General features: G+C 55.9%; 1 protein-coding gene across 1 annotated transcript in view; it reads right to left on the reverse strand.

Moving 5' to 3' along the window:
- CHST8 (carbohydrate sulfotransferase 8) overlaps nt 1-10,913 on the reverse strand; it is a 127,747-nt gene extending 116,834 nt beyond the window's left edge. The window contains exon 1 of the mRNA XM_042919854.1: nt 10,584-10,913. The gene's annotated coding sequence lies outside the window, so the exon portion shown is untranslated. The remainder of the gene's footprint in view (nt 1-10,583) is intronic.
- Between the last annotated feature and the right edge of the window lie 94 nt (nt 10,914-11,007).

Consider the following 11,007-nt stretch of genomic DNA (forward strand, 5'->3'; position numbering starts at 1 on the left):
ATTTAGTTGGTTTTTGATAAACACTTCATACTGCACATCCTAAGAGAAGCAGAATACTTGTCAAGCATGCATCTTTATGAGCTGTCCGCCTATAAACCTTGCACGAAAGGTCCGTGCTTAATGTTGGTTTGGCAGTAAATTGGCGCGATGCACGGGTCTGCTGATTCAAATTAGCATCGACCCATAAAACGCTACTGAATGATTCTTCAAATCTGCCAAGTCTTCAAATCAATTTTGGAGAAAGTGTCAAGGGTTTTTTTTGTTTTTTTTTTAAACTTTGATAAACCTTTCATATTAGTTATCACAGAAGAGCATCAACCTCTCTCATCTGTCTTTCCACCAAAAAAAAAAAAAAAAAAAGGTGTTGTTTTTCCCTAACTGCTTTTAGCTCTTCGTCTTTGCACACCCGCCTCCACATCACACAAACAATGTGTGTGTTATGGTTTCTTTGTTGCCCTATTTTCAAGTGAATGGCGTTTGGCTCACGCTGTCCGTGCCCCCATGATCCCGCAGTTTGGAGAGAACTTCTACTGGCACCAGGATAAAGTTCTCACTCTTGGCATTTGATATGCAGTCCCAAGCTCACCTCCTCCAGGAAGCCTTCCGTAACTCACCAATGAACTCTGATCATGGCTCTACACCCTTGTGTGTTGGGTAAACTAGACTATGTTCTCGTGGGGGCTCAGTGCACTTCCTTCCCTGCGGGCCCCCAGGAGTAGGGCTCACACTGAGAGGTGCCACCTCTCCCCTCCCCATCTTTGAGGACCAGCCGAGGCCTCCCTCCTTCATGAAGCCCCCTTACAGACGCCCCAGCCAGCATCCCTTGTCCTCACTCCACAACCTCAGAGATCTCAGTGACCCTAGCCACCCCTTTGCTGGTGGCCTGACCTGTGTGTGAATCTGCCTCTGTCCCCTGGGGGCAAGGTCTAGGTCACAAAACCCAACAAGAACAGAACCTTGGCTTGACCCAAGGGGTCTGACCCAGAACTCTCATCCCCCAGGCTGTGCTGCTTTCTACAGTAACAAATATCAGAACAAGCCACACCCAGAGAAAGGGGGCTTTATCAGGGTTCCCATCAAAATTCGATAAGCCCGAATGCATGACGGTAATTGACCTGACCCTCTCGCCTTCACTTGGCTCAGGGGCATGTCGTTTGTGAAAACGTGGTGCTGAGAAAGCAGAGGAAGCTGCACGGTGCAGGGGTGGAGTGCTGCATTCAAGGGCGGATTTCAGGCTCCTCCAGAGAGACCCAAAGATAGACAAGCCCATCAGAAATAAGGTCACCCAGGGAGACGTTCCTAAACAGCCAGTGCCTGGAGCTCTGGGGGTGAACATGGCTCTGGAGGCGCCAGCAGAGAGCCTGGAACCTAGGACCCAAAGGCATCGGTCGGAAGCTGGCTCTGGGGATAAGGAGGTCATTTAAAGGGACAGAGCACCAGGACAGGACACCCTCCAAAGTCCAAGAGCCCAACTTCCAGAGCCCTCCTCACGGCAGCCTAGGCTACCAACAAATCCCGGTCAAGTCAGCTGGGGTGGGAGAAGGCAAAGGTCAACGGGAGGCTTTATCTTCTGCTCCTTCATTCAGTGCGTATTCAGCACTCCCCCTCCCCCCCGCCCGCTCAGTGCCAGGACTGTTCTAGGTACTGAGTCACAGCAGGGAACAGGACGGACAGGGTGGTATATGTTCATGGAATTTGTGAAGGGCAACATGAGCCACAGAGAGAATGACAGATCACCAGGATTCATTTGGTGATTGGGGGCTGGGGCAGAGGCCCAGCACCTGCATCTCTCACGGCCCCTGGGGTGATTCTGAGGCCAGTGGCCGGGTCCCCAGCCTCATCCAGAGAAATGCTTGTCTACTCCACGCTCCATTCCAACGTGGCAGATTCAAACCCACCCCGCAGAGGGAACCACGAGCACCCCCAGACGTTCCAGATAACCACAATTTGGAGATGGAAGTGAATGTTCAAATTTGCTTCATAACGTTTTCAAGTTCAACATATCCTTAGCATACAAATAAAAAATAAACTGTATTAGCCATCTGGGAAATATAAAATTAAAACCACAGTGAGATATCTCTACATACTCATGGAGTGGCTAAAATGAAAAAGACTGACCACATGAGGTAGCGACAAGGACAAAAAGCAACTGGAACTCTCATATTTAACTGGTGTCAGCGTGGAGGGGATTAGCCAGCCACTTTAGAAAATTGGCAGCCTCTACATGGGACGAACAAACGCACATCCTGAGACCCAGCAAGTCTCTTCTAGGTATATGCTCATTAAAATGTGTACCGACGCCCAAGAGACACGTGCAGGAGTGTCCACAGCAGCCCGGCTCCCAATGTCCATCCACTGGAGAATGGATAAACACATTGGGGTATATTCACACCATGGAGTCCCAAGAGTGAACAAACCACTCACAGCAACATGGGTGAGTCTCACAAACATGATGGTAAGCCAGACCCCAAAGCATACAGTCTTTTGATTCTACCTACATCGGGTTTTAAAACAAGGATACCAATCAGTGCCCTTCCGAGGAAGGATAGAGGTTACCTGGGGCAGAGGGGAAGCGTCTGGAAGAGGACCCAGGGACCCCCGGGACACTGGTCATGATTTTTTTTTTATTTTTTTTTAACATTTGTTCTCTTTCGAGAGAGACAGAGTGTGAGTGGGGGGGAGGCGCAGAGAGAGAGGGAGACAGAATCCGAAGCAGGCTCCAGGCTCTGAGCTGTCAGCACAGAGCCTGACGCGGGGCTCGAACTCACAGACCACAAGATCATGACCTGAGCCAAAGTTGAACGCTTAACCAACTGAGCCACCCAGGTGCCCCCATGATCCTTTTTTTTTTTAAGTTTATGTATTTATTTTTGAGAGAGAGAGAAAGAGAGTACGCTCACACATGTGAGCAAGTGGGGGAGGGGCAGAGAAAGAGAGAAAGAGAGAGAGAGAGAGAGAGAGAGAGAAAGAGAGAGAGAATCCCAAGCAGGCTCCATGCTGAAAGCACAAAGCCTGATGTAGAGCTCAATCTCACGAACTGTGTGATCATGACCTGAGCCGAAATCAAGAGTTGGGTGCTTAACTGACTGAGCCACCCAGGCGCCCCAATGGTCCTGCTCTGGTGCTGGCATATAGGCATGTTTGGCTTGCAGATTTTCACTGCACTGCACAATCCTGGTAGGCACACTATACTTCAAAAGTTTTAAAAGGTCCTGAATACAGGACAGGGAAAGATATGGATGGGAACCTGCCTAGAAAGGGCGAGACTCTAGAGGGCACAAGCCAGTGGGGCCACATGCTCCCTAAGCATGTGTCATGTTACCAGGCAGGGTCCCGATCGACATGCTTCCTCGCACTAGAGATAGAAAGGGGCTAAATAAGCTTCAGCCAAGAGAACAAACATAGGAGATAATAATTTTGGTAATAATACTGCCACTATTTGGGGCTGGCCGTATGTGAAGCACGATGGCCCATGAGGTGGATTCTACTCATCCCCATTTTATAGATGAGGAAACTGAGCCTCTAGCTCACATGGTGACCAAGTGGTGAAGCTGGGATTTGAACCCAGGCAGTCTGGCCCCAGATGCTGGCATCCTTCATAACACCGAGCTGGCTGCATTGACATGGCAGCCGTCGTGGCTGTCCATTGACACTTCAATTCATGGCACAGGGAACTAAAGAGATAAATAAGAGGCACAGATAGTGCTTTCACAGGGATGAATGGACATTAAATGTGCATATGAGACCAACCCTCAGGAGGTGAGACGACATCAGTGGACAAAGAGGCCCCAAATCTAAGCAGGAGACGGCAAGACAGACCCAACTGGAGAAAGGCCGTTTACCATGCACACTGAGGCAGTCATCCCCGCCCGTGGGACTCCTGTGAGAAAAGGCCTGTGTGTGGCTGCTGTGACGACGGTGAGGTGGCAAGGACCGCTGATCGTGGGCAGCCTCTGCACCCAGAGGCAGCAACAGGCTCAGCCCGCAGCACAAAAACCGGGGAGCGGACATCCGGGTGAGATGATGAGGCATCACCAGGCCCCACATCCACACTGCTCCCAGCGTGGCGCCAGCCTCTGCGAAGGGGGTTGGAATAAGATGTGGGAAAGCTGAGGGAGCTGTCAAGAAAACCTTCTTGGAAGGAGGATTCGAATCGGACCCAGAAGTGTACATGGGAAGGGGCTGAAAAGAATATTCCTAGTGAAGGAGCAAAAGAAGCCAAAACAGGCTGGTTGCATCACCCTCTGGCTCAGCCAGTATAGACAGAGTACCTGCTTGGAGCACCGGCTCAAACATTTTAGACAGATGGTTTGCATGATGCAATGACTTGACCAGTGTAGACAGACTGCCTGAGTCGTGTGCTGAGCTCAACCAGTACAAACAAACCGCCTACACCATGAACTGGGCTCAACCAGTGTGGACTGACTGCACTGCGCATGGGCCTCAACCACCTCGGCTCTGGGACACAGAGTCTCATGGACAGGGCCAGTGTCTGAAGGGAAGTGTCAGAGAGCCCGGGTGCAGGGAAAGCACCTGAAGCCACAGAGACTTTGAGAGCTCTGAACCTCGTACGAAGTCCTGCAAGGAGCGGGGCTGGCACAGGCTAAATGGAAGGTCCCAGCACTCACACCCTAGACTCAACCAGTATAGACAGACTACCTGCACCATGCACTGGCTCAGCTAGCGTAGACAGAGTGCCTGCATCACACAGTGGCTCCAGCAGTGTAGCCAGACTGCACGGTTGTGCTCACTCTGCCTGCCAGCGGCAATCACCGAGTCCCTTCTCTGGAGCTCATCATGGCCAAGACAGCCAGAGATATGCGTATCGGCAGTGACACCTGCTGTACCTTCACTCAGCCTCCCCGGGGCGTGGCAGGCGGCTCTGCCCATAGAAGGACTGTAGTCAGTATCCGCTGGGTGTCTGGGATGCTCCCCTCAGGAGCACGGGAAGCAAAGCCCTCGTATCTCAGGGCTGGAGGAGGGTCTCACTGCTCAGAGGCTTGGGCAGATGGGTCTTGTCCAGGGAGATGAGTCAGCCCCCAAGAAGAGGCAGCCTCGAAGGGGGGGATGACTAGTCTGCCAAGTGTGAGTCAACCTGGGCTAGGGGCTGCTGGCAGAAGGGCTCTCCTGTGCCACATTCCCACAGATGAGCACCTGGGCACGTCTGGTGGTCTATGGTGGTGAGGCAGCAGCCAGAATACGAAGGAGGGCCAGTCCGGGGAGGCCACCCTCCAAGCAAAGGGTCCCAGTGTTGGAGAGATCAGCTCCCGAAAGGCCTGGGGCCCGAGGAGTAATCTGTACCTCCTAGCATCCTCTCCTTGGCTCTCATCCCTCCTGTCCCTGAGTCAGGCCCAGCCGGGGAGGAGCTGGCTCAGGCCCAGGCAGAGTGAGGACAAGGTGACAGCGACCTGGGCTGTTGCTTGCAGCTCAGCGGCCGCTCGGCTCAGGGCCCACAGCCAGCAGCGTGGGCACAACGGGAAGCGGGGTGACTCACAGACCCGCTCCCCCCCATCCCAGCTCTGTCTTGCAGAGCTGGGTGGACGGAGTCGATGTCTGTGGGGATGCTGAGCTGAGCTGCAGACAGCCACAGGGAATCCGCTGACATGGGAGGGAGCGGGGGAGCTCTGAGCCTGGGGCAGAGCCCCCAGCAGAGGGCAGGAGCAGGTCCAGACTGGCTCCCACAGGGAGGAAGGGAGGAGAGAAGGCTGGAGTGAGGGAAGGGCACAGGAGAGGAGATCCTTCTGGTGCTGGCCAGCTGCCAGGTCAGGCACAAGTGGGTGGCAGATAAAGTACCTACCAGCGTCCCAGGATGCTCAGGGGATGACACACAGGCCAAGGCCACCTCTGGTCGGTAGCCCTGCAGACAATCAGCTCCGGAGGAGAGTGGGCATCAAAGTAGCCTGTCCTCATTAGAGAGCACGGGGCACTGGACTGTCACTACTGACTCTCACTGCCTGCTGGCAGGAAGGTAGCAGAAGGCCCAAGAGCATACAGAAAAGCTAGAAGTTGGGCCATGTGGGCAGGGGCACGGAGGCAGGGCTACACAAGCAGCTGCCTGAGCCCCAGGCCGGGAGGACAAAACCCGACCAGAGGGGACAGGAGCTTGGGACTCCTGGTCTGGCGGGGCAGGGCTGGGGGCGGGGGGGAGTTGTTGCTTCAGGGAATTGACAGCTCCCACTGGTGACCCAGAAGTCAGGGTCCCAATGGCCTTTACCACCTTCCATCCCACACCAAGCCCTGGCAGATTCCCCTCGGTCTGCTCCTCTTTAAGACCTCCGTCCCCTTCCTGCCGTAGCTCCCTCCTCACTGGGCTCCCTCCTCTGCAGCAGCTGGTAGGGTCAAGTCCTAAGTTTCTCCCTAGCCTTCAAGGCCCTGTATGGGCAGGGCTCTGGCTGTGCCTCCAACTGCATCCACCTCTCCACTGTGCTGGCCACATGGGCCTTCCCACGGCTCCTGGCTGGCCCTCCACGCTCCCTGTCACTCATTCGCACGCTATGCCTGCCAAGCTCTCTCCCTCCCTCTGTCCGTCCCCTTCTTGTTTAGTTCTGGCTCCTCCTTCAGGCCTCAGCTGAAGTGTCACCCCCTCGGGGAGGTCCTTGTCCCCCAGTCCAGCTCAGATCACTCTATTTGCATCTCAGAAACACCCAGATGTTTCCTTTATATGCTTCTCACAGCCTAGAACCACACGTGTTGGTTATTTGTTCAGTAATGGCGTCGCCCGGCAGACCATGAATCAGGGAGTGATGAATCAGTCATGAGGGAATGGCTGTCCGCAAGGGTAGGGGCTGCTCTTTAGTTTGGTTCACTTTCTGTCCCCGGAGCCTGGCGCAGAGACAGACACCTAACGCCTGCTCCTCAAACATTCACTGATGGCAGAAGGAAGGACAGCCACAATGGGTCCGACCATGGGAATGTGGGATGGGGTCATCTGGCTCCAGACTTCAATGTCGACAACTCTAATTCAGTTCAAATAACTGTTGCTCGCCAGGGCCACCTCTGGCCCTCAGTCACCAGCAGCAAAAAGCACTCATTTCCCAGAAACGCACGGCCCACCTTCAAGGTAAGGAGCCGGGGTGGGGAGACCCAGCTCCTTGCCTGAGTGTGGACACTCCAGGACTTCCTGGAAGGTGGCTTCTGAGAGGGAATCAGGGCTGCTTTCGGGGTCAGCCCCCCCGATGCAGGCTTCCCCGTCCTGCCGGTGGTGACCGAGGCTGTATTTGGGCCAGCAGGTGCACGCTACAGCCCCAGATCACAAATGACAGGTAGCTTTGTACAGGGGAAAAGTCACAACTTGGTTTCCCACAACCAGTTTGTAAGTTTCATCCTCTGCCACGGTGATTTGCGGACCGCAGGGTCACACGCCTTCGAGCCGGGAAGAAATGAGACGGCATCTCCTGTGTCCTCTGCCACCTGAGTTAATGCAGCCCTGTCCCCTGGTTGTTTGCATGCAGGGCTTCCCTCTGCCTTTGGGCAGACTTTTCCAAGGAGGGAGGGAACACAACTGCTCTGGGGTCAGACTAGTCCTGGCTGTGACCTCAAAGACAGTGCGAGGGAGCCTACTGTCCCCGTGCTGTCACCACACAGGCTGCCTGCTCCCAGCACACCTCCTGAGGCTCGAGGACACCATCTCCCGCATTCACATCCAGACAACCATGTTCAGTTTGTTTTTTTTAATTTCTCACTGTCCCACAGCAGGGCCACATTGATCTCCCTGGGCCAGGACTACATAGATCTCCTGTTTCTAACTCATTACCTTCTGATTAGCTGAAAGGCCGGGCCCTTGTTTTACACAGTGTTTACTGGATCTAATTGCCACAGTTGTTCATTTAGGCACTGCCATGCCCTGGGTCCACATTCCTGCCTATAGGCTCCCTCCCTGTGCCACGGCTCTCCAATGTAGCTACCACACATGGGAGGCACTGCAAGTACAGCTAAGGCAGACGTGTCACACTTGAGGCCAGGCAGCAGGAGAGGGGGCATCACACCTCCCCCCACCGGCCCCCATAAGACTCCGGCGCCCACCACAGGTGCCTCCAACCAAAATGCATCAGCAAAATCACTATAAAAGCTTTAAGCGCCCATCTCTTCGATCAGCAAAACCACAAAAAGCCTATCAGGTCGCCGCTGGCACAAACTCTCAGTGAAGAGCAGTGAGGCAGTCTGCAGGGCGTTTCCAACCAGGAGACTCTGACTTCCCACCTTCTCAATGAATCCAGCGCAAATTCTGCAGTGAGCCCACGAGGCATACTTTCCCAACAACCATCCGGCAAAAAAGTAGCTGCCCAACTTTCCCAGACTTATTAGCTTACATAAACAGACATTTGAATAAATGTTTAAAAAATGAAATTCCCTTGATACTCTGTAATCAGTAAATGTTCATTATGGAAACACAGCAAATATGCATGAAATTTCCCAAGTGGTATTCTGGCTACAAGATTAAAAAGGCTTCTCAAACAGCAGGCTGAGTTACAAAGGATCCTCCTCCGGTCACAATCCAGGAAAGCTTTGCCAAGGCCAGGAGCTCAGAAAAGCCTGCTCCTCTCCCAGCCGGAGCCAGAGAAAATCAGCCCATGCTCCTTTTTGCCCGCTCAGGCATTTTATAAATGAGCCCCCACATCAGCTGATTGATGTCTCTCTATAAATAATTAATCCTTGACCTTGTTTTAAGAAAGCCTTGACTTTTTAATTTGGGGTCTTTTTAAAAATCAATACCAGGGGAACATAATTCACTCTGTGGAGTCTGATTCCAAGTAAATAAATAAATAAATAAATAAATAAATAAATAAATAAGCTGTGCCATCGATGTGTCTCAGGGTGAATGGGCTAGGCTCTGGGATGGGGCCTGATTTTGAGGTTTTTCTGTGTTCAAACTCTTTTAAATTATTGATCTCCCTAAGAGACTCAATCTCGTTCAGGGTCTGCATTTTATCCCTTCTGTGGGTCACCTCACCGAGGTAGGTCTGATGAAGGCCCTGAACTGTGTTTCCAACTCCCCCCCAAGGGGGCTCCTCAGCCCCTGTCCTGCCCTCTGTGATGGATTATCTGGATTTAAAAAGGGTCTCCCACAGGGAGCAGAATGTCACCTCTTCCTGCAGCCTGTCTGCCTTGCCTGTGGGACAGGGACAGAGGGTGGGCAAGAGAGGCCATGAGAGTTGGGAAATCTTAAAAAGGGTTCTCGCACTCCGTTGGAGAGGCTACGCTGCTCTAGGGCAGGACTTCAGAGAAGTTGCCCACCCATAGGCAAGGGTCGAGGTGAACTCGGATGTGAGAGGTTACCCAAAGAAAGTGGGTTTAGTAGTGCAGCTTGTAAGCATCCCAGAAATGGGGAAGGGACTAGTCTGCCCCTTATCCCTCTGCCACCGCCTCTCCCACCACGCACTCCGCGGGGGCTACCGTCCCTTCCCTCAAACGGCCTCCCGCTCCAGCTCTGCTACAGGGCCAGCCCAGGACCGCTCTGCCGCCCAGTCTCCCCAGCATAGCCAATCACTGCACAGGGTCCAACTGGGAGGCGCTTCAAGGACCCGGTGTCCCCCCCCACCCCCCATACCCTAAACAGCTTAAGACTCTGAGCTCCAGGATCGGCCCCTACTTCTCAGTGAGAGCAACCCGGGAGCCAGGGTTCACAGCCGAGGGCGTTGTGAGGCTGCCGCGCTAGCCCCGGGTCGGGGTCGCGGGGCCTGGGGCCCAGATGTATGGCGAAAGTTAGGGCGGCGGGGAGTCCTGCGCCTGGGAGAGGCCAGGGGTCCCCTCCGACCCGAGCGTCAACACTGGCACTACCAAAACCCGCCAACGCACCTTCGCCTGGTGGGGCCGGCCTCCCGCGAGGTCAGAGCTGGCGTGCAAACCTGGAAGCTAGTAATTGGGAGTTGCAGCCGCTGCCGGGCTCGGCTGGGTCCGGCGGCCAAGCAGATCCTTCCCCCGCCCACCAGAGCCGCCTGAGGCTCGGACTCCCTCCCTCCCCGACACTCGCACGCACACACCTTCACACGATCACTGACGCACACACACTCGCCTCGAGTACAAAACAGGCCGGTGCCCAGGAGAGTCGCGGGGTGGGGACGCGCGCTACGGAGCGCGGGGGCACCTTCCGCCACTCCGTAGGAAGCCCAGGCAGCTCCTAACTCCTCCCCCGCCCCTGCCCGCGGCAACCCGCCCCCGAGTCCCAGACCCGAACGCGCGGGAAAGCCCTGGGCGCCCCTGGCGCTCCAGCCCGGCCCTCTCCGCTGCCGACGCTGCCTCCACACGCCCGGCACCCAGGGCTGGGAACATCAGCAGAGCATCCGCAGGGACCGAGGGAGCCCGAGGGGCGGCAGTTCACAGACGCGCGGCGGCAAGTGAAAGCCACGGAGCAAAAGTCTAATTAAAGTTCCCGCTACTGGAGCCGGTCCCCAAAGCGCGGCCGGACCGGAACCCCGCGCGCCCTGTCTCCGCCCGCGGATTTGGACACCTAACCCTGTAGGTTCTCGGCGCCGGGACGCAGTGCAGTCCCGGGTCCTCCAGGGACCCTTCGGGGCGCCCTTCCCAGCCGGGAGCCTGCACAGGGCGGGGACAGGGCTGGGGCAGGGGGTGCGCAGCGCACTTACCTGGCGCAGCCGGCGCTCGCGGGGCCGCGGGCGCCGCCAGCCCGGGATCGGTACTCCACGGCGAATCCTCCGCTCCCGGACGCCCGGGCGGCAGGGAGGACCTCCGCCCCAGCTCGGGCCCGGGGCCTCCTCCCGCTCCAGGCGGAGCCCGGTGCGGTGGGTGAGGCGAGCGGCGCGGGCCGGCGGCCGGAGCGCGCAGGAGAGGGAGGGGGAGAGGGCGCGGTGGCGTGTTCTTCCTCGGCCCGGGGTCGGGTCCGTCCCCCGCCTCCCACCTCCAGCCGCCGCCCTCTCCTCTCTCCCCACAGCACCGCCGGAACCGGCTAGCGCGCCGGGAAGGCTCCCAGCGAAGTGCGAGCGGAGCCTCCGGCAAAAGGCTGGAAATAACGCCGCGCCCGCCCGGCGCCCCGCCCCCGGCCTGGGCCCC

The sequence above is a fragment of the Panthera leo genome, chromosome E2 (assembly GCF_018350215.1).
Source record: "Panthera leo isolate Ple1 chromosome E2, P.leo_Ple1_pat1.1, whole genome shotgun sequence".
NCBI classification, from domain to species: Eukaryota; Metazoa; Chordata; class Mammalia; order Carnivora; family Felidae; genus Panthera; species Panthera leo.